Source organism: Schistocerca serialis, chromosome 1, assembly GCF_023864345.2.
Source record: "Schistocerca serialis cubense isolate TAMUIC-IGC-003099 chromosome 1, iqSchSeri2.2, whole genome shotgun sequence".
Classification (NCBI taxonomy): Eukaryota; Metazoa; Arthropoda; class Insecta; order Orthoptera; family Acrididae; genus Schistocerca; species Schistocerca serialis.
Genome location: NC_064638.1, coordinates 404,349,438 through 404,374,629, shown reverse-complemented (window position 1 = coordinate 404,374,629; position 25,192 = coordinate 404,349,438).

The window sequence follows — 25,192 nt, the reverse complement described above, 5'->3', positions numbered from 1 at the left end:
TCCGCCGGGATCAGCCGCACAGTCCATGACTGCAGCGCCCTAGATCGCTCGGCTAATCCCGCGTGGCTTTTGTGAGTAAACCGTACGACTAATCACTTTTACAGTACAAACCTACGTAACACTTTCGAACACGTACTCAACTCTTTAGCAAATTCTTCAGACAATTTATTCGAAATGTGGCTGAAAGAGACCCTTTCTTATGTAATCTCAACAGGTAAACTCAGCCCACAAGCCCGCGCGTGAGCATTGGCGCTTGGGCACCGTTGACGTTAAAACAGTGAGACAGTGCTCCCGCCAGGAAAAAGGCGCACCCGCCTCAAAAATTCTGCAAGCCAGCGATGCGCGAGGAGTATGATTTACTACGACGTAACACCAAAAGCAGCAGTGCTCTTTACAACTGTTGATCTAGAGGAACGTTGTACATATCGAGTAAGATCTGTTACGCGGGTAACTCTCGATTTTGTCTGTAGTTCATGGTTGGTTTGTACAATAATTGAACTGCCACAAACTTGAAGTTACTGCACGAACTGCTCATTTTGTTTTTTATAAAAAAACAAAGGAAACAGATACATGCAAACGTCTAGAGTGGCACGTTTATTACTGTGTAGCTTAGGTAAGCTCGCCTCAGGATGAGCTGCCCAAACGTGAATTTGTTGATTTATAAAGGTACAGACGTCCGGTTCAAATGACTCTGAGCACTATGGGACTTAACTTCTGTGGTCATCAGTCCCCTAGAACTTAGAACTACTTAAACCTAACTAACCTAAGGACATCACACACATCCATGCCCGAAGCAGGATTCGAACCTGCGACCGTAGCGGTCACGCGGTTCCAGACTGAAGCGCCTTTAACCGCACGGCCACACCGGCCGGCAGACGTCCGGTATTTGGTGTTTTTTGTAGTGATGGATGGCATGTTCCTGTCCCTGATGTTCAGTCTTCTAGCGCTGTAGTCATCTTCAGAGGCTAAAAAGACTAGTTGATTTTCGAAACAGCTAAGCAAGTCGAACTGTTCATGGGCAACCGCTTAACTGTCGAATCCGCGACATCATTCTACCGCTGCCATAAACCGTAGAGTAGTGTCGACGTGTACTGCTGAAGAGCTGGCGTTACTCTCTTTATTTAGCATTTACACCCACAATTCGTACAGGGTGGACGCCTGCTTGGCCATTTTCACTATTTTTAACCGCTACGAAGCCCATTTTGAACCGCTACAGAGTCTGTAATGCAGACTTTGTTTGAAGTTCAGCGAAAAGGCATCTAGCCTTGAACTCTTGAGCGAACAGTTGCGCACATGTTTCATCAAACTGTGTTCAGCATAACACACGAAAATGAACACGTGCTGTTGTACCGCGAGCACCATTTTATGTTGCACTCAAATGGCCACTAAACATACCTACTCCACTTACTCACTCAAATGTAATGACACATTGAATTACTCCAGATAACATAAGAGGGAGAATGTAAAACTTGTTGTTGAGCAGGAAGTAGTTGTGTGATAATATAAGCAGTTTTACATTCAGGAAGATAGACTGGCAATGGATAGTAGTCTTGCTAGCAGACATATAACCTTGAAAACAACTTTTTTAGATCTCAAATCCAACTAAAAGATAAGCTGCTTTATTAAAAACACTATGTTGAAGACACTCTCATTCTGTTCAATGGAACAACAGAAGAAATAGACAAACTAGCCAAATAATTTAATAAAATACACAAGAAAATTCAATTCACAGTGGAACATGAAACACCAGAAGGCATGGATTATCTTGATCTAACAATCTCAAATAAAATTCAGAATCATAAATTTCAAATTTCAGAAAGCCAACAACCACCAATGTTACTATAAACAAATCCTCTTGCCATCCAGACCAACATAAAAAAGCATTCTTCAGAACAATGGTTAATCGCATGCTTAAAATCCCAATGGACACAAGTGAAAGACAAAAAGAAACAGAAATTATTAAATAAATTGCCTCCAGCAGTGGCTACAACCCAGCAGTAATAGATAACCTAATCCATACAGCAAAAATAAATCAACCAACTGCTGTACAACCACCCACAAACAAGAAGACCACATTTATAAGCCTGCTTTTCCTAGGGAAGATTTCTCATCAAATTGCCAACCTCTTCAAGAAACAACATAAAAATAGGTTTCTTCACCAACAACAAAATACAAAATAAAATCATATACAGCACCAAAACCACTATACAACAGTATCAAAAGTCATGTGTGTACAAGCTCATTTGCAACTCATGTCCAAGCTTCTACATTGGACAAACTGGTAGAAGCTTCACAACAAGAATTAAAGGACACATAGATGCATTCCGTTTTAACATCCTGAATAAGTCTTTCTTTGCCTCACATCTTGCCCAATACAATCATTCTGCAAACAACATAGAACAGAATCTCCAAATACTCCATTTGCCAACAAAGGCACAGTACTTGAACTTCTTGAAGAAACAGAAATATTTATCTACACAAATACAGCACCTGACTACCTACTCAATGATCGAACTTATCTGAGAAAACATGTTTCCTTTAGAACATTAAAGATCTACTAGTTCAAAAGAAGTAAGCACTCAACGAACCCTACGCCGCATCCTCACCCTACCCCGAACGACCTCTTCCCCCCTCCCTCTCCTTACAACCTAACTACACTGGTGTCAATGTACTACCTTACCACAGAATAAAACCTATACTATATTTCTAAATGTTAAAGCCCTCTACTGTTAACATAAATCAGTACTTTTATACATATTACTTCTAGCTGGAGCAAACAGAAACTGCCTTTACCAATATTCCAGATCACTTTAATGTAAGAATACAAATAAGTCAACAGTTAAAGAACGTTTGTTCATGATTTTTTTAAATACAAAATGTACAGCCATACAAACAGCTTTAGGCAATTACAATCACTATAACTTTTATACATATTCCTTTTGCTAAAATAAACAGAATCTACTCTTGCTAATACCCCACATCATGTTAAAATAACAACAGAAATAAGTCAACAGTTCATCTGAAGGTTTGTTATTAATTTAAATTTAAATATAAATGTCCTTGTCGTACAGACAGCTGCATCTCACTGCCGATACAACTCTGTATCATTGATTCCTGGGTATTCATTTTAATGCCAATCATGATAAAAAATATGCTATAAACTGCCTGTGTTATACGTAATATACAAATAGAAATAAGATATCAGATGACCTGAAGTTTGTTCTTGTAGTAATTTATTTATTTATTTTATTTTGTGCTCTCATGTTATCGCCAGTCTGATCAAAATATCTGCCCTCATATCGACTTTAATACATGTAAAGAAGAAAAAACTACATATCTGTGCAAAGTAGGCCTATGCCATATCTTTCTGTCAAGATCTTTGTTGCAAGCAACAGTTGTAAAGGGCATGCTGGATGCTGGAAAAGTCTCGCTGTCAGAGTGTAAATTAATATAGTTTGTATGGAAGTGTGTGTAGTGATATAAAACAACTGAACATCAAAATGGAGGTAGACAGATCGACACTGACAAACAACAAAAAACCGCCTATACTGTCGCAGTAAGTAAAAAATTAAATGTACCTCCACATCGACAGATAAGCTGTAGTCGTGGCGATACATTAAAGTGTGTTCCGTCTTTTTGTCATAGAGCCGGCACCCAGCATTATGCTAGCAATAATGATGTAACTTCGTGAAACCATCTGAAGATGAACCTGAAAAGATTCGAAAACCGGTTCGTGGTATAAAACATAATTATTCAAAAAAGTGGCTGGTTGCAGTTTTGTATAACTTATTTACATTCAATGTACAGTCACGGTTCCGTAATGGATAAGCATAAGACTTCTCACAAGTTTCAGCATGAGAAAATAGCAGCTTTACAAAAAGATCAGCTTTCGCATTTCAAGGCGTAAACAAGCCTCCAGTTCTGAGTATGTACTCCGGGAGTGCCGGTGTAGCTCACACGTTAGGAGTATCGTGTAATAGGGCTAACGAAATGTTGGCAGTTCTGCATTTGTACGCTTGGGGCGCTGGTGCTGCCTTGTAAGCGATAGGTGCTTCGGTGTAATTCTGGCTTTAGCGTTCAACAGCAACATTCGGAGTGGAGATTCTGCTACATGGTTGTAGGAAATTGTGACGTGCGTTTTACATATAATGTCCATATTGAGGAAATAATTCACAATGAAAGTAAGAATATCTAAAGGTATAACGTAAATTTGTGTTTCTACTGTTGTTTTTGTATGTGGTTTCGAAACGAAACCACTGACGCAGCATGTAGTTTTGATACAAAATTTATTAAATTTTAGCCTCATTATTGGAAACCCAGTTCTAAGCAAAGAAGGGAAAGCAGAAAGGTTGGAAGGAGTATATAGAGGGTCTATACAAGGGCGATGTACTTGAGGGCAATATTATGGAAATGGAAGAGGATGTAGCTGAAGATGAAATGGGAGATATGATACTGCGTGAAGAGTTTGACAGAGCACTGAAAGACCTAAGTCGGAACAAGGCCCCGGGAGTAGACAACACTCCATTGGAACTACTGACAGCCTTGGGAGAGCCAGTCCTGACAATACTCTACCATCTGGTGAGCAAGATGTATGAGACAGGTGAAATACCCTCAGACTTCAAGAAGAATATAATAATTCCAATCCCAAAGAAAGCAGGTGCTGACAGATGTCAAAATTACAGAACTATCAGTTTAATAAGCCACAGCGGCAAAATACTAACGCGAATTCTTTACAGGCGACTGGAAAAACTGGTAGAAGCCGACCTCGGGGAAGATCAGTTTGGATTCCGTGGAAATGTTGGAACACGTGAGGCAATACTGACCCTACGGCTTATCTTAGAAGCTAGATTAAGAAAAGGCAAACCCACGTTTCTAGCATTTGTAGACTTAGAAAAAGCTTTTGAAAATGCTGACTGGAATACTCTCTTTCAAATTCTGAAGGTGGCAGGGCTAAAATACAGGGAGCGAAAGACTATTTACAATTTGTACAGAAACCAGATGCAATTATAAGAGTCGAGGGACATGAAAGAGAAGCAGTGGTTGGGAAGGGAGTGAGAAAGGGTTGTAGCCTCTCTCCGATGTTATTCAATCTGTATATTGAGCAAACAGTAAAGGAAACAAAAGAAAAATTCGGAGTAGAAATTAAAATCCATGGAGAAGAAATAAAAACTTTAAGGTTCGCCGATGACACTGTAATTCTGTCAGAGACAGCAAAGGACTTGGGAGAGCAGTTGAACGGAATGGACAGTGTCTTGAAAGGAAGATATAAGATGAACATCAAGAAAAGCAAAACGAGGATAATGCAATGTAGTCGAATTAAATCGAGTGATGCTGCGGGAATTAGATTAGGAAATGAGACGCTTAAAGCAGTAAAATAATTGATGATGGTCAAAGTAAAGAGGATGTAAAATGTAGACTGGCAATGGCAAGGAAAGCGTTTCTGAAGAAGAGAAATTTGTTAACATCGAGTATGGATTTAAGTGTCAGGAAGCCGTTTCTGAAAGTATTTGTATGGAGTGTAGCCATGTATGGAAGTGAAACATGGACGATAAATAGTTTGGACAAGAAGAGAATAGAAGGTTTCGAAATGTGGTGCTACAGAAGAATGCTGAAGATTAGATGGGTAGATCACATAACTAATGAGGAGGTATTGAATAGAATTGGGGAGAAGAGGAGTTTGTGGCACAACTTGACTAGAAGAAGGGATCGGTATGTAGGGCATGTTCTGAGGCATCAAGGGATCACCAATTTAGTATTGGAGGGCAGCGTTGAGGGTAAAAATCGTAGAGGGAGACCAAGAGATGAATACACTAAGAGGATTCAGAAGGATGTAGGCTGCAGTAGGTACTGGGAGATGAAGCAGCTTGCGCAGGGTAGAGTAGCATGGAGAGCTGCATCAAACCAGTCTCAGGACTGAAGACCACAACAATAACAATTTATTTTAGACTTTAGCAGTTCCGAAATGTAGGATTATGTGCTGGTGTCCAGGGAAAATGCGAATTTACGTTCAAGTATACTACAATAAATGGTGGGTGCCTGAAAACTGTATGTCCCAATGGTCCCAAAGCCTAGCTGTTTCAAACAATTGACAGTTTAACTTTTCGCGTTTTTTTCTTGTATTCTTTGATTACTATAACTACTATGATAACGGCTAATTTTGTGAAAAATTGTTAAAAATATAATTTTTCTCACGTTGCTGGCACTAAAAAGGTTAATAATAAATATGTGGGCGTACTTTCATCAATTTGCTACTTCAGCTAAAAACTCTCTCCTATAAAGTAACACCGTGGTTTATCCTATGACAGGGAGCGAAAATGCAGAAAGAAAACAAAGTGCTACATGAGGTCGACTGGGATATTTTAGACTGGCCGTATCAGTGTCGCCACAGACACGAAAAGCGTACGCGAGTTTAAAATGTTTACAGCTCGCCGTAGCGTCGGCGTGGCGCGGCGCGGCGTCACAGAGTGGCACCGGTGCAAGGCTGCGGGCGAAAACAAAAGAGCACGCCGGGCCGCGGGAGGCGACGAGACGAGAGCGAGACCGGAGGGAGGAGGAGGAGCGGCGCGTGGGCGTAGTGTCCCGTAGAGAGCGAGAGCGTGCCGGCTGGGAGAGGGGTGGGGAGGGGAGGGCGGTGGAGGGAGAAAGCGGAGCAGACGGAGAGGGAGAGCGGCGGCGAGCGAGACGGCGGCCGGGATCTGGGCCAACAGCTGAGCCTGATATATCGGGCGTCGCCCTCCCCACGGGCCGGCTTAAAGGGGATGCGCCGGCGCCAAGGCTAGTCTGGCGTGGCGCTGCGTGGCGAGCTGTGAGTCAATAGCCAGGCAGCTCGCGAATTAGCTGTGTCGTCAGCTGCGCTCGTCTGCCGCTGCACCGGTCCCCCTTACATTTTAACTGATCATTCTTAGAATACGACGGTGTTAATATTGCCAATATTTAAAATTAATTTAATCTTGTTACTACTATTGTTGATGGGGTCCTCAGCCTGAAGACTGGTTTGGTGCAATTCTCCGGTCTTGGCTATCCTGTGCGAGTTTCCTCTTCTCTGAATAACTATTGCAACCTACCTTCATCTGGATCCACATACTAATACACGCCAAGGTCACATTTTTGGCCCAGTTGTTTTATAAATTCCCGTTTTCCTCAATTCGATTAATCGTAACAGTTAATGTGCAGCTACTCACGGGGGTCCACTGTGGACTGTAAGTTTCGTATGGCAGTAGCTCTAGGCGCTTCAGTCTGGAACCGCGCTGCTGCCTCGGGCATGGATGTGTGTGATGTCCTTAGGTTAGTTAGGTTTAAGTAGTTCTAGGTTCTAGGGGACTGATGACCTCAGATGTTAGGTCCCATAGTGCTTAGAGCCATTTGAACCATTTGGTGTTTGTGCTAATGCTTTTATACGGAACCGATTTACGCTGGAAGAAATCACTTCCAGTTTCAGCCAGCAGGGACAAATCTCAAAAATGAAATGGTTCAAATGGCTCTGAGCACTATGGGACTTAACATCTGAGGTGATCAGTCCCCTAGAACTTAGAATTACTTAAACGTAACTAACCTAAGGACATCATACACATCCATGTTCGAGGCAGTATTCAAACCTGCGACCATAGCAGCAGCGCGGTTCCAGACTGAAGCGCCTAGAGCCGCTCGGCCACACCGGCCGGCCACGAACAAATCTGATGCCGTACGCTGTTTGCATGGCGATGAGACATCCATGCTGTCATTTGAAAGCTGTAATTTGACTGAACGGTACGGATATCGAGAAGAGAGACCGTGCGTTGTTAGAAACTGTTTTATGTGAATGGCAGCGATTACAGCGCTGTGTTGAGAGAGAATCGCCTACTGAAAGGTCTGAGGAGAGACCCGATATCGTTACATGGTTTACAGAAGACGATAATGAAATCCGAAAACACTGATGAGCTTGGTAGAAGAGAGAGGCTCCTGCCCTGGTGGAAGCTATTGACGAGATTGCTGTTGCTGTAACTGACCATGCAGAACGTGCCCCGGTAGTGCCAGCGCTCGTGCAGTATCACACAAATTGCCCATACCATCGTCAACGGTACGGTAAGTACTTGTAAATAACAGATTTCAGCTATCAGTCGTGCTTTTTAAATTTTATTGGCTGATCCAGATTTCAGCAAGAAACTAGCCATTCTCAATGCTGAAGCCCGACCAACAGGCATTACACGCATTGGTCAAAAATGATAGTTCACTGAGAATGGCTAGTTTCTAGCTGAAATCTGGATCTGCCAATTAAATTTTAAAAAGGACGACTGATAGCTGAAATCTGCTATTTACAAGTCAATGTAACAGTCGCTGAGTGCAACAGCCATCTGAATGGAAGGTAACCTGAGTACGGTGAGTTTTGCCGTTTATTTTACACTGGTAACCACACAAGATCCAGTCGGTGCAGCAGCTGAAACCTTGTGATCCGCTGCAACATTCTGTACTTGCTCGCTGGCTTCTGGCACGTATCGAAGTTGATGACAAGTGGCTGGGAAATATTCTATGGAGTAACGAGGCACTTTTTGTATTACCGTAACGATGCACATTTTATACTACCGGGTGCAATGAATACACGGAACTACCGAAGTTGGAGTTCAGTTAATCGGCGTGTCGTGCATGAAGAGCCACTGCATTCGCTGTTGTTGACTGTGTGGTGCAGGTTCACAAGCAGCTTTATTCTGGGACCGTTCTTCTCTTCAGAGAACGTACCTAGAGATCCTGTCAGGTGTACCATGACGTCTGCACGTTATCAAGACTTCCTCGTACGACATGTAATTCCTACACTAGAAGAGCGCAACCGTGTGGAAACTATTGTGTTATTGCAAGATGGTTAGTAATAAAAAGCACGATTACACCTTTCTCAGTTGTTTGACGTGCCCACGTGCTGTTCCTAAGCCATTACTAATGGAAACATTTCTGTACGTATTTCTCGCATTCACAGCGCCAGATTCGCTCCTGGTGAGCAAAATTGGAACTAATATCTTTTTTCCTGACAGTAAGCCGGTTCGTCATTGATCCATTACCATAAACACCGTGTTTTGTCGGGATAGAGTAATTACAGCTCACAATGGACCTCCGTGAGGAGCTCAACTTTACTTATGATCACCCAGTACCTCCTCGTTTGTTGTTCGATCTAACCTTCACTAGTCTACTGTTGCTCCACATTTTAAAAGCTTCTGTTCTTATCTTATTGTCTAAGTTTTACTTTTGTATAAGATTACACTCCACACAAATACCCTCCGAAACAACTTTGCAACTCTTAAATTTATATAGGACTTTAACAAATTCCTCTTATTTTAGAAATTTCTTGGTTGGTGTTGGTAGTTGGTGTGTTATATCTTCCCCATACTTTGGCTATTATCATTTATTTTGCCATTCAAATAGCAAAACTCATGTAATGTACCCAGTGTCTCACGTAATTCCCTTAGCATCTACTGATTTAGTTCCATTAGATTCCATTATGCTCTTACTACTTTGTTGATGCTTATCTTACAATCTCTTTTTCCGTTTAAACTACTCTCGCAAGTCATCTTTTCCGATAAGATTTATATTGTTCAAAATGAATTTAAACTACTATTTTGTAATTTTTTATGCAGGATGTTTTAACTAATAGCAAAAATCGATATGGGTAACAGAAGCAAAAAACAGTATTTAATGTTGCTCAGCTAACTTTCAAATGAAAACTTACACCATTTATTCAATTTATGTCCTTCAACGCTTCATTAAACAAAATTAGTTGATAAATTTGTTGCGTAGAACGTCTACAAACTTACATAAACGTCTACATAGCCAAGTACAAACAAATAATTTTAAACGAAATTATTAAAAATGTTTTCAAGATACATTTTTGTATTTTAGATATCGAATTGGCGTATATTCGTTACAACGGTACACCAGTACACACTGCTGCTGGTGTAAGACTACATCTAACGCGGCAATATCTTTCAAATGAGTGGGTCGAGGAGGGCCTCTACTTGGCCTCAAAGATCACCTGTTCTCAATAATTATCATTTTACTGCATGGGTCATCTCGGAAGTGAAGTGCACAGCATTCCCGCTGATACGGTTGAAGAACTGTAGCAGCGAATAATACAAGTGAGAACTCCGAGACCATTAGCATGTATTCGAAAGAATTCGAAATTCATTGCACATTCGAGTGCAGTATTATATAAAAATGCAAGAACGATACATAAATCAGTAAGCTGTAACACTTACTCTTCTGAAATTCCCAAATATAAAGTACGAGGGCAATTTTTGTTTTCTTCAACCTCCGATCGGTCGCGAAATGAAAGCCACAGTGAAAATCAAAAATGTTTTAGTTGCAATATTTAGCTGCACCTTCCAGCTACTTCTCAGCATAGTCGCCGCTCCGATTTAAACAGCTGCCGTGACATGTTACCAACTTTGCAATATCCTCCCCACAAAAGGAAGCCGCATATTATTTCCACCGGCTCTCATCAATACTCCGCAGATCGTTGTCTGTGCCAAAATGCTCTGCTCAGCCAGTGCTTCATGTGAGTGAAGAGATGAAAATCGGAGGGAGCCAAGCGCGGGTTGTATGGTAGGCAAACACATCCCATCGAAAACGCTTATGAGTGTATTCCTCTGCAGCCGACAATGTTCATGAAGAAGGAAACGATTGATAGTTACGTTATGTGGTCTGCTTGATATCAGGCGACATCTCTCAGCAGGCTCTTAACACTTGGCGGGGCGTACTATTGCTCTAGGCTGTCTCCGTGCTCACTGCGTGCTCTGAACTGGAAAGCGCCCTATGACGTGATAGATGGCCATATTAGAGTAACTGCGCATCACATATGTGAAAAGCATCACCAGATTTTCCCTGTAGTTTTAATTTCGTGAACGATAGGAGGTTGAAAAAAAAATAGCCCTAGTAAAGCAGTACATGTGACCAATATTTGTCCGAACTAGTACAATACTTCGTACTATAGTCAGTGAATACTCCTAGCCCCAAATTCGTAATTACTCGCACCTCACAAACAGCTCGTTTCTGGACTCGACTTTATTAGAATGCATTTGCCTCTACTCTTTCAGCCGTATCTGTTTTCACTATTAATTATGGCGCACACACACACACTATATAATCAATTACAATAAAACACTTCTTCTAAGATTTCGCCGTTGTCGCATTTCTGGTCTAACTCCTGGACCATTTTGAACGGTACGTAGCACCAAATTCACGAATAAGATTGGAGTAACCGGGAAAATTTATGACCTATCTTCCAGCAGGATATGGGCCAGCAGAATTTGTTTATAGTCCTCGAACACTGCGGCCAAAACCTTGCCAACGCACTGCCCTGTCTTGTCCCACACTGGTGCCCTCTCACCACTCTAACACTATACCAGCTTCCTTCGATTCATGGGAGTAGCGATGGATCCAAGTCTCACCACATGGCAGGTTTTTTGCCACAAAAACATAACCTTTTTGAGAGATCTCAACTGATTTAGTCTTATGACTTTTTAATTAATGATGCATTCGGTCTTATCAAATAAAACTGTGTGGTTCCAGAGACCTCTCCAGGTCTCAAATATCTATGATGTGTATACACTGCGTGATCCAAAGTATCCAGGCACACCCAAAAACATACATTTGTCATATGAGGCGCATTTTGCTGCCACCTAATTCCAGGTACTCCATATCAGCGACCTCAGTAGTCATTAGACATCGTGAGAGAGCAGAAAGGGCGCTACGCGGAACTCACAGACTTCGAACGTGGTCGGGTGATTGGATATCACTTGTGTCATACGTGTGTACGCGACATTTCCACACTCCTAAACATCCCTAAGTCTACTGTTTATGATGTGAGGGGACACGTACAGCACAACAGTGTACAGGCCGACCTTGTCTGTTGACTGACAGTGACTGCCAACAGTTGAAGAGGGTTGTAATGTGTAATAATCAGACATCTATCCAGACCATCACAAAGGAATTCCAAACTGCATCAGGATCCACTGCAAATATTATACAGTTAGGAGGGAGGTGAGAAAAATGGATTTCATGGTCGAGCGGCTGCTCATAAGCCACACATCACGGCGGTAAGTGCTAAACGACGCCTCCCTTGGTGTAAGCAGAGTAAACATTGGACGATTGAACAGCGCAAAAACGTTGTGTGGAGTGACGAATCACGGTACACAATGTGGCGATCCGATGGCACGGTGTGAATATGGCGAATGCCCGATGAACGTCATCTGCCAGCGTATGTAGTGCCAACAGTAAAAATCGAAGGCGGTGGTGTTATGGTATGGACGTCGTTTCATGAAGGGGGGTTGCACCCTGTGTTGTTTTGCGTGGTACTGTCACAGCACATGTCTACATTGATGTTTTAAGCACCTTCTTGTTTCCCACTGTTAAAGAGCAATTCTGTGATGGCGATTGTATCTTTCAACACGATTGAGTACCTGTTCATAATGTACGGTCTGTGGCAGAGTGGTTACACTACAGTAACGTCCCTGTAATGGACTGGTCTGCAAAGAGTCCTGACCTGAATCCTATACAACATCTTTGGGATGTTTTGGAACGCCGACTTCGTGCCAGTCCTCACCGACCGATATCGATAGCGCTCCTCAGTGCAGCACTTCGTGGAGAATGGTCTGCGGTTCCCCAAGAAACCTTCCAACACCTGTTTGAACGTATGCCTGCGAGAGTGGAAGCTGTCATCATATTGAATTCCAGCATTACCGGCGGATGGCGTCACGAACTTGTAAGTCATTTTCAGCCAGGTGTCCGGATACTTTTGATCACATAGTGTATGCATACTGAAGTGCCGAACGAAAATATGTACCAAGGCCGGAATTACAAGCTGGGCTTCCCGCACACTACGCCATCCTTTGCCCAACTGCACGGACTACCCTAGCACGCCTTCTTCCTCAGACCGAATTCCCATTCACGCCTCAGCGCATCTGGTATTGCCCATAAATTCGAACATTCGATCTGAGATTACTGTCAACAACCTCGGAATTTTGCAGGCAACCTGAATCTGCATGTGAAATCACTGAATTCATTTTATTCAGCTATCTTTCTTTGTGATAGGGACGTCTGGACAGCCGCTGTGGCGATGCTACTTGCAATCTCTACCTTCAAATATTTTCCGTGTTATAAGATCCCCCTGCAGGAGTCACAACTGGGAGAACAATTGTCCACGAGAGATACAGAATGCACCTGTAACCATCATATAAGTAACAAACTAAGCTCATATCATTGAAGAACGACAAGATATATTTACATAATGAGAAAAAAATATTCGTTCAGGATCACATGTGAACGTGAATACAGTTTAAGACTGACTGTCCCAGGAGGAACCCTTTCCAAAAAAATAATCATGCTACACTTATTTTAGTGCACTTCCACAATACACTGAAGGGTAACTCTCTCCTGGAGAGTTTTTTACCCTTGAAACGCTCTCTACATCATACTGTATGTGCTCACATAATCATTTAACTACGTTTCACTACTTCTACGTGGACACCGTCTTCTCTCCACACACGCACAAGTAATGAAGGAGGTAGGCCGCCGTGAACGGTCGGCCGTGCAGGCGCGCAGTCTCACTGGGGCAGGGGAGGAAAGCTTTGGAGAGGCCATTGACTAGAGCCGGCAGTGGTCGGCAGCCCCTGCTGGATCGACGGTCCATGCCATTGGGGCCAAGAGTTGCGACCATTTCTCAGCGGTATTCACTGGAACAAGCCACTCGGTGCCTCAGTAGATTGGTTACTCTTGCCTGCAGCCTTGAGAGACTTCCGCTCACAATCGTTGTTGCTTTGAAATATTCAGTCCTTATCAACTACCTTAGCCTTTGCGGATGACGTCCTACACCGCGCAGAGGAATTAATCACTTTTTCGAAATCCCGTAATTCCCACCCGTAGCGATGTTTAAGTTTGAAATTTGGCTCAAATGTGCCCATAACCTTCTTCTATAATGGTACAAAGGCTTCGCAACCTGTGACGTGACACTCGGTCTCGGAGACGCTTCGACGACAAGGTGTAGACACACGCGAAGAAGGGGCCACAGTACAGAAGATCATGCGAGTTGTAAGGTGGGTTAATGATATCATATTACTACCAAATTTCACCTTAGTTCTGCCCAAAATAACCGTGGTCGTGTCACACGATGGGAAGGTAGTCTCACCCCATGTTACACACATTTCACCTCTTCTTTTGATGCCTCAGCGACGGAGTCAGAACTGTGACACCCAGTGCTGATATCACGAGGTTTTCTTATGAGTGGCCGTGGAAAACGTTCCAGACACATCGCTGCTCAGAATCGCCACTGGAAGGTCACAGGGGGTGGCGTAAAGGGCGTGAAGGAAACCACCCGCTTTCCCTGAGGCGCTGATTCCCACCCATTTCGCGGTCGAAAACGACAGTTGGCTGTTCGGTAAGGAACAGGAAGATGTTCCTCACAATCTTTGACCCCTCGGCGTTTCATTCCGCCTCTAAGGATATTATGGTACTTCGTCCACATTGAACGTGATCGCACTCTTTTGGATCACAGTGCTCTAGTGTACAGTTTAGCGCCATTCAAAACAATTTGACCAAATCTGAATGTGATCCGAAGCAGGAAAGGGTGCTTATGCTTTCTAGTCCTCTCATTTTTTTCTCCTCCTGTGGCATGATCGCGGGGGAATGCGACGCTGACAAATTTGTGAATAAAACGGCGGAGGGTCCTTGCAAGAAACCCCAGTTCGCCAGTTCGGCTAAACGCTCGGTGGCACTGCCCATCTTTACTGGGAATTTTAAAATTGCCAGATGTCAGGAGCGAGATTAGCAGAATGGCGGCCTAAGAGCACCAGCCTAGTTTCATTGACGCCCTTATATAGCCGCTCCCTTGCGGCCCTTTTGTGACAATTCTGAGCGGCGGTTTGTCTGGAACGTCTGCCTCATGTAGTCATAAGAAACCCGCATCATTTCAACGCCGTGCGTCGCGATTGTAACCTCCTTGCCGAAAATGTCAGAAAAAAAACCGAACAAACGAAGATTGGGTTTAAGATCCCGTCGACATCGACATCGAGGTCATAGGAGACGGAGCACAAGTCCGGTATATCCCAAGGATGTGGAAGGAAATCGGCCGTGCTCTTTCAAAGGAACTATCGCGGTATTTGCCTAGAGCAATTTAGGGAAATTACTGAAAACTTAAATCTGGATGGCCGGACGTGGGTTTGATCCGCCGTCCTCCCGAATGCGAGTCCAGTGTGCTAACCATTGCTTCACCTCGCTCGGTGGCGCCAAAAAGGAGTGTGATGTTGGTAAGACGGGGTGTGGCGACCTTCCCGCCATGAGACACTTCCACGGTGGTATTGAGCAGAATTGTGATGAAATTTGGTGCCAATGTAGCATCATTAACCCCCCTTGTACGTTACAAGAACTTCCGAGCTGTGGCCTTTACGCCGCATGTGTCGAACTACTGAGCTGCGGTCTTTTTCTCGCAGGTGTCGACACCTTGCTGTTTGTAGTGTCGTCGAGCTCGAGGGTGAAAAATGGTTCAAATGGCTCTAAGCACTATGGGACTTAACACCTGAGGTTATCAGTCCCATAGACTTAGAACTACTTAAACCTATCTAACCTAAGGACATCACACACCTGCCCGAGGCAGGATTCGAGCCTGCGACCGTAGCTGCAGCGCGGTTCCGGACTGAAGCGCCTAGAACCGCTCCGCCACAGCGACCGGCTCTGGAAAGTTTTCTCCTCTCTTTATTGACACTGATTTCGAGAACTAATCAGTTAGTATAATTCTCAATGGTATCCTCTGAATAGGCCTTCATTACAATTTCAATCTCTTCCCTTTTCGCCTTACGCCTTGCCAGGGTGCTCTCCTTCGCACACTCTGTATGTTCAAAAACATTGTCCTTCATTTATGCTGACCACTCTACGTAACTATAAATTGAACATTTTGTGTAATGGGAATCCTCTCACCTTTCTCCATAATTTCTTACAAGTGTGTAGACGTTAATCTACATTGCATCTTTTCTTGTTGTAAACGATTGGCCTAAGTGAGTATTAGGAGTTGTGTGTATGTGTACGTGTATGTGTGTGTGTGTGTGTGTGTGTGTACTTTTTTGCTGGTTGGGGGGCTTCAGTGTTGCAGACCGATTCACAGACCTGATCAGCCTTCGCCAAATGCTTGTGTAGAATTACTCCCCATAATGTATGGCAGTCACCTCCTAGGTGCCCACTGTCTCAAGGGGATCAGCCCACATGGTTGCCACCACCACCTCCTACTCATCTCACATCGGGGCACGTGCCATATATTCCCAGTTTCTTTCACACACTGCTGACCCTGGTGTCTTCTCAACATTTTCGGAAATCTGTCATTCCAGAGTCCACACTCTCTCTCCCTTTCGGTTCCCACCTTGGAACTGTCAGTAACCAGCCAGTTTTCAACTGCAACATGTATCTTAATAAAGGAAATACAATACGCTGTTCATTCACAAAAATAAAGTAAACAGTGCAGTCTCACTCTTCCTTCTGTAACATACTTGAAAATAACTGTTTATGCGACTAGCACAACGAATATCCTTGTAAACTACACAGAAATATTAAACTACTAATCTAAAGGTGTGGAGAGCTTAGTTGACCAACTACTTAATGTTGTTAATATTCAGGAAGCCTCTCTTGACAGTCGTGTCCTGGTCGATTACTACGTAAGGGTGGTCACCCAGTACCTTCTCTACTCGGTAACAGCTGTCGTATAGCAAGTAAATCGTAGCTATTTTCACCTCGACTAGTCAGAGTGGTAATGGTTTTTGGTTCTCTGGGCGGTAAGATCGTGCAACACTCTTCTCAATGCTTCTTTCTATCTAATCTCTCTCAGAGCAAATAATAAAATTGATTGCAAATCCTTTTCAGGGGAAGGGGGTAATCGCGGTTTCCCTCATTGGTCTGTTTGCTGGCGTCTGTAGGTTGACTTCAGTGTTAAATAACTGGTGATATCCTTGAACTGTACAATATAGTCGACCTATCTTGTATGCTTTGACGTGCAGTGAATTCGCGCAACCTTCCCAACTTCCCGGAAACAACGTTCGATTGCATCTGCATTGATAGTGACTCCTCGTTGCCACATCTCAGTAACACAAGCGCGGGAGGTAAATTGTAAGTCACCTTTGCGGTTTCTGAACGAGTCCGTGTAGCGCCGCGGGCATTTCACAAGAAACTGGGGAGGGGAGGGGGGGGAGGGGGAGGAGAACATTTCACCTCTCTTCTCGAATCACTGCATGCAATCAGTGGGAGCAGCTTGAAGCTGCCAATTAACATGGGCTGGTCTGGACCGCGGTTGTCCAAAAATTTTCGATGTTAGGAGATCATGCTCAAAACAAAGTATTTTGTAAAACACACAGTGACGTAAGAAAATATGTATGATCGTCAGCAGACACATGAACTCTGGAAAGAAAAATTTTTTACTGAATGAACAAACATCGGGTGTGAGCGAAGTGCGAAGATTTGTGACTACCTACGTCACGTTTTAACTGACTGAGAGCTGTCTCTTAACTTATTCGAAACCATGATACAGTTCACCTATATTACTTACAGCGAATAGGGGATAGAAAATATAGAATGACTACACCACGACACTATTTTGCTTAGTTTAAGGTAGACATAGACAGTTGTTTCTCTTCGTTGTCTAGGAAAGTCAAGTTTCTGCAGAAGATCAGTGTTTAAATATTTCTGTGGTATAGTTGCAGAATATCTTTGTGTTTGAAACAGGAGCTCTTTCTCAACATAATACTTTTTAAAAAAAAATCGAAATAACTTAGAAACTCACACCGTTAAATGGAACGTTAACTAAAGCATTTTTGTCGAATGAATGATGTAAATTTTTTCGCTTTCAGAATGAGTGACTAAAAGGAAATGAGAGAGATGCAAAACTGACGACGATATATCTGGCTCCATCTTAAATATAGCTCTCTACATTTAATTTTTTGGATAGGAACTTCGACTTCCTGAAAGAAATAACTGGTAGGTTTTAGTTACTTACATATCTGCAGGTGAACACTACCTTAATCCTATATAAATTATCGTTAACGTATTCGTAGGAGATGAAAGAATGTAGCAATACAAAAATTTTGGTGTGCTATTAGTTTATTACAATTTTGCATCAGTAAGAACGATTAAAGTTAATTCTGTTCTAAGGTGACATTAACCGTCTCGGTAGATACTAAAAACCGCTGTGAATAGCTCCGCGCACCCACGTTGTCTGGTCTTTAGGTGACCCCAGTGGACGATAAATATTCACCCGGCCTGCCTCTATTCTGGGGAACTCACACCGCTAAAGGCACGAGCTCTTTGATGTCGCCTCACTTTAATCAGCCTTGCGTAGCTGATTCAGTCTGCTCAGAACGCGAATATACTTGCTAAATATTCCATGGATTTTTTTCTCTAACAGACAAATAATGAATATTACATCAATCGCTCGTTTTTATAGATCTCTCTTGGCACCTCTAATTGACAGAGACTTCATTAAAGTTATTCCCAGCAGTAACGAGCACCAATTTAAATAATATAGGTTGTTGGCAATTCGCTCTTTCATTTCTTTATGTTTCATCCATTTTCCCGTTTTCTATAGAATTCCATTTTTTCTCCTTTTTAAACTATTGACTGCTGGAATATACACAGTTTACACAAACCTTGACCAAAATATAAATCCTCGCAATCCATGAAGTCATTACCAGGAAGATGATACAAATGAAGGGAAGTTAATATTTAATATCCTAGTGACACCGAGGACATATCCTAGTGAGAGGATGGAAATCATAGAGAACGTAAAAATCAGGATAGTCAAATGTGGATTTGAACACCTTTCCTCCATTTTACGAGTCGAGAGGATGTTAATTATTTCCTCGCTTTAGTTGATAATGCTAACCATTGTAATATAAGTGACTCAAGGCCTAGGTATTCTCAGTAATTATTCTGTATTCAACAGGATAAGAACGGGAAACTGAACTGTTACCAATCTATGATCAATTGGAAGATTATCCAGCTGGTTTTATCTGTGCGGATGAATCTAACTACGGCCAGCCAATCGAAATCAACGTTCTTTCTCACGTTAATGTGCACAGAACGTAGCTAAACTCTATCTGAACTCAGCGAATGACTACAGATAAGAGAAATCGGTTGCCAAAACTAAGCCTGGACATGAGAAGTATTATGTGACGACGACTACAATAGTAAACATCGTCTCTCTCTCTACAGAAATTTCTTTTCTCATGTCTGATCCTGTGGGAAACATACTGTAGTGAATAAAGAATACTCTGACATTCGTTATTAAAAAGTGATGACTGTGAATACCACAAAAAAGGCAGTATTGACCAAGAAATAAATTAAAATCGTTTTACTGAGGCAGTCCAGACAAAGGTTTTCGAGAGGTTCCTTTTGGTCGTCAGACGAATGCCGGAATAGAAATCCCCTCGTAGGTATTCACAATATTCACAACTGGGAATCCCTGCTTCCTACTCCTAAGCTACAGGGGTGACGACTTAAAAAGAACACAGTTTCTTCTACAACAGCCCGCGCAATAGTTTCGATTAGTGAAAGAAAGTTCTGAAAAATGCAAATGAAATTTTCGATGCAATTTAGGGGATTTACCCTTCTCCACTCCTGCAGCTACTTCTTTTAGAACTACACTTCTTCCAAGGGTTTCAGGCTGTCTTCTATATATGTCTACTCACTTATTCGTGTTTCTTCTCCACGTACTTAAACATCTATTATCCTTACTGATAGAGGCTACAGGACACAAGTGATTTAGGCTGTGTATGGAACTAGATTTAGAAACGGTAATAGCGGTAGCACTGGCCACAGAATACAAGGCGTGAAATGTAGACAGGAAAGATAAAAACGCGAGAAATGTGCAACGTTCCATCCCATAACCAAAATCATGGTAGTTCTTCAGCCTCCACAAAAATGCCGACTACATGTCTCAAAAAATTACCAGCATATTGAGGCACCAAAATTTAAGTTTTGGCATACCCAAAAAACTAATGAACTACATCAGAGACCGTGGCAGTATATAAACGGCACAGAAATTATTAGACCAATCAGATACTTCCTTGATTACTTATAAGAAGTGTCCATCATATCACGTAGCACATAGTGGAAGAAACTTCTACAAAAGATTCGCGAATGTATAAATGCGTGTAAACAAGTTCTGAGGTACAGAAACTATGTAGAATAAACAAACACAGATTCTACAACATGTATACGTCGTTCAAGGTATTACACAACATTTAAAACGGCAACAAAATTAGCGTCAATAAAGAACTACATTCCATGAATATATAATTTGCTAAATAAGGATACAGAACTTAACTTTCTCTTTTTCCTCGGGTGTTTCGGGAAATCATCAAAATGTGGCATTTAATGTCATGATTATAATTCCATAGCATGAGGAAACTACAATAACATTACTATTTCAGATTTAGCATAACAAAAGAAATAAACGACTTGAAATGTGTAATGTATCAAACATCAGCTCAGAAACTTAAAACTACATAAACAATTAGCGATATTGTGCACTCCAGTGTTTATGTGTCTACGTGTGTGTGTGTGTATGTGTGTGTGTGTACGTGTGTTACATGTTTTTCTGTAACCCTGAACATGTTCCACCAAAATTCTGCAAACTTCACAGACTCCCGTTTCTGTAGATATCGTACTGAAGATACTTCTATAACAACTAAGGCCCCGAAAATTAAGCTGCTGTGAAATGTGTAATGGCGAAGTAAAAATGCTATTGAAAAACCAGTTGTTGTTGCTGTGGTCTTCAGTCCTGGAACTGGTTTGATGCAGCTCTCCATGCTACTCTATCCTGTGCAAGCCTCTTCATATCCCAGTACCTACTGCAGCCTATATCCTTCTGAATCCTCTTAGTGTATTCATCTCTTGGTCTCCCTCTACGATTTTTACCCTCCACGCTGCTCTGCAATACTAAATTGGTGATCCCTCGATGTCTCAGAACATGTCCTACCAACCGGTCCCTTCTTCTAGTCAAGTTGTGCCACAAACTCCTCTTCTCCCCAATTCTATTCAATACGTCCTCATTAGTTACGTGATCAACCCATCTAATCTTCAGCATTCTTCTGTAGCACCACATTTCGAAAGCTTCTATTCTCTTCTTGTCTAAACTATTTATCGTCCACGTTTCACTTCCATTCATGGCTACACTCCATACAAATACTTTCAGAAACGACTTCCTGACATTTACATCTATACATGATGTTAACAAATTTTTCTTCTTCTGAAACGCTTTCCTTGCCATTGCCATTCTACATTTTATATCCTCTCTACTTCGACCATCATCAGTTATTTTGCTCCCCAAATAGCAAAACTCCTTTACTACTTTAAGTGTCTTATTTCCTAATCTAATTCCCTCAGCATCACCCTACTTAATTCGACTACATTCCACTATCCTCGTTTTGCTTTTGTTGATTTTCATCTTATACCCTCCTTTCAGTTTCCTAATCCCTGCATTACTTTCTCGTTTTGCGTGCTTTTCATTACATCCGTCACGTGCAGTTTTTACATAGCGGGTATCAGCGTTTATTTTCACTACACACAATAAAAACTATTGCCCTTCGATCAGCATTATGTTCGATTTAGAAAAAGGCTAAGACAGCCACCCACATAGCCCGATACAGTGTAAATAATGCATCACTCAGCAGATTCTGTAAGCTCAAATACCACCTGTTACCGTTACATTTCTTCCGAATTCGCCGGAAAGGGGTGTGGCGAGGTATACAGCAGCCGCCAGGCATCGCGTTTTGCGTTCAGAATCCTCTTTTTCGCGGCTGTCCGTTCGTTAGGAGCGGGGGCAGTTCGTGTACCGCAGAGGCCAGTTTATTGTCCCGAGAGAATCGCGTCCGCCGCCCGCGCTCCTCTTCCCTCTTTCCTCGCGCCCACTCTTTTCCACTTTCGCTCTCCGTCTCCCCTCCTCTTCCCTCTTTCCTAGCGCCCACACTTTTCCACTTTCGCTCTCCGTCTCCCCTCCTCTTCCGTCCCTCCCCACCAGGACAGCACTCGATTTTATCTCCTGGAGCTCCGGCGGACCGCTATAATAATTCACGCGGCTGACTCAATAGCTCATTTATTCTACAATGCCTTTGTTAACGACTTTTACAAGGAAACTAAATTAGGGCGAGTTATTGACGCAGGCCCAGCACGCCGTCTGGACACCCGACGCCACACGCGCTTACTTCGACAACGGCCGCGCCGCACGTTTTGCGGTGGGGCTGCGCTGTTTCAGCTGCCGACTGCTACACGTGAAGAGCAGGCATCGTAGCTTTTGAGTATCTGTGAACCTTCTACACAACTACTAACTGTGCGATAACTTTTTATGAAGATTATGAGACGTTTATAAGCGAGACAATGTCAGCCGATGGCAATGTCAGAAAGCAGTATTTCTGTATCAGAGTCTCTTAAGTGATGTTACTGTATGATTATCTCCGTCAATGGCCTCTATACCTTCACCTGGATGTTGATCTCTGGTCTCTGTGCGTCCTCTTTTCGGCACTCTGCATCGTTTAGAATGATGTAGTTAGGCAAAAAGTTTACATCGGTAACGTTAGACCAGCTCTGAAAATGGCCGTTGAACTTGTATGAAGATGTTAGTGTAATTCAACCTTGGGTGTCGAGTAACTATTGCAGTGATACGGGACGCAGGTTCGGCGGAGCACACAAGATGTCAGAATCCAGCAACGCCTGCGTCCAAGTTTATCAGCAATGTCTATCCGATAGATGCTAGATGGTCGTAGTTACGATCTCAACCTTAATGAAATTTCACAATTTAAAGTTCAAGCCAGAAGTCTTTTCAACCAAAACTAAATGGTACCGAATAAGTAAACGAATGCTGCAAGCGGTCGTAGCATTTGTATGTATTACCTCATGCATACTCTACTCACCCCACTGTAAAGAGCTGTACGAAAAAATGTCAACTGTTGCTGTTGTGATTCTTGTGCCACATAAGAATATAAATTCCCACAACACGTAATAAAAATACCTTTGAGATTACGTAAGCAGTAGTGCATACTAACATAAATTAATTTTTCTGGGCAGGCAAAAATATTTCGAAATATAACCTCACTGGAAAACAAACTGAGAACTCTTTTCACACTTCAGGGGAATCTGCAGTTAACAATTGATAAATAACAGTCCAAAACCTGATGATGAAAGCATGCTGCCGAAACGCATCGTCGCAATAACTATTAGACTCTAATCGTAACTGAAATTGAAAAAGTGTTGTAAAATAAAACTTTGGTGTCTCTCTGCCTTCTCTTGCAAAATAAATAGATTATTCGATGTGGTAGCTTAAGTTTTCTACCCTGGTTATTAAATTATGAGTTGTAAATATTCGTCATTGCAGATAAGATCCATCTTCACAATCTCCTAAATATTTCTTTATACGACATTTTCATTTAAAAGTGTTTTACGACATTCCATTAGGTCAGTATCTCTTTCTTAGGATTTATATGCTCCGACAATCTCGTGGATCTTTATAATCCGACTTTATTGCATTGTTTACCATTTCTGGCTCATCAGTTTTCTGCCAGTCGTCTTCTTCGGGTACTCTGCAGGTATTAAGACGAGCCCGACGCCATTTTCTATTTAAAAGTAAATGCTCTACTCAAAAACCGAGCGCCGGCAAAGAGACGAAAGAAAATAAAACCAAGCAAATGTAGAACGTCCGTAAATTATGGAATTGTTTTCAGCCGAACTTTTTCACAAAACTGAGGTACAATTCAGTCATGTGTTTTCAGAGCTAAAAACTCTCTCTCCCTGCAAATGCAGAATGGCTTCTTACATCGACTGCACACTTCAGCTCTCCACTGGCCAGTACTGCTCACCGCAAGTACTTAGATGTTTCTCTGCAGGCAACTGCACTTTTAACGCCTTTAGTATCCGTCAACTTGCAGATGCCATTCACTAGTCACTTTCGTACGACGCATCGTACCACGTCACTCCAGTAGTGTATGAGCTACTACATATCTCGACAAAGTTCCACGGATCTGAAATACTTTTTCGCTTCACGGAATGCGCCTTTCCATCTTTCCATTCTAGAACATACTCATGAGCCTTTTCGATTGAGCTATTCATCGCACCTTATCAGTTTTGTACAATCTGTTCATCAGTTGTTCCTTCTCTTCTCGTGAAGTATTGAAAGTTTGCGCTGTTCTTGTGTGCAGTACCCGTGGACCTGCGTTACGCTATGACATTTAAAAAAAATTTGTTGCTTAATACGACTGAATACTGCATGGTCGTTAGCCAAACAGATATGGTACAACACGCAGAAAACTTATAATCCTAGCGGAAACCGACACAGCTCTCCCCAGTCAATAAACAGATTTCTGATCGAACAAGACAAGCAAGTGCACTGTTACTTGCCTTCACTGAATTATTAGAAATTATCGCTCAGTATGGCCACTCTGCATAACGATAATATCGCCACAATGAGAATAACAAGATTAGGCATGAAAAAGGTTACATGTATTTTAGTCGATCTTCTAACCATAAAAAAGTCGTACGACAGGATTTTGTGATTTAAATAAACTCTGACTACAACTTATCTTTATTTTCACTAATCATTGGTCACGATACACAAGTAGTTAAAAGAGAGCTAACACTGTGGAGTGGTGCATATTATATGGAGGACTGGATGAAGAAAACAAAACAAGCTATCCTAATCTGAGCAGCTCGCCAATTCAACGTTATCTACAAGATACCCGAAACTATAATCAAATGGGCGACTCAAGCAAGTTGTTCGCAGAACAAGGAGATAGCCAGGAACTCAGAGTATGGACCGAATCACCGCAGTTTGTGAACCTTATATTTCTTCAGAATCAGCAAAGTGTACGCCCATCAGCTGTAGACTGTGGCTGTGAGACAGTGAAATTTTGTTCTCCGGCCTCTGTTCCCCGTTCTCAAAAACTCTTTTCGCAGGGGATGATTCAATGCTGTTGCCACTGTGGTGGGTAAGAAGAGAGCATATTTCGTGAGAAATAGGGGGACACAGCAGAAACTTGCCACTTCTCGTATACAAAACATACATTAACAAACACGAAGTTGGTACTGGCCTAGAGCAGTATGCCCTCGATTGTTTGGTTACTTCGTGCTAAACACAGTGGGAGGGGGGGACGGGAACTCAATTCCATAGGATGACCAAAATTGTGGAGTGAAAGAAATTATTTTTCCTCGTGTT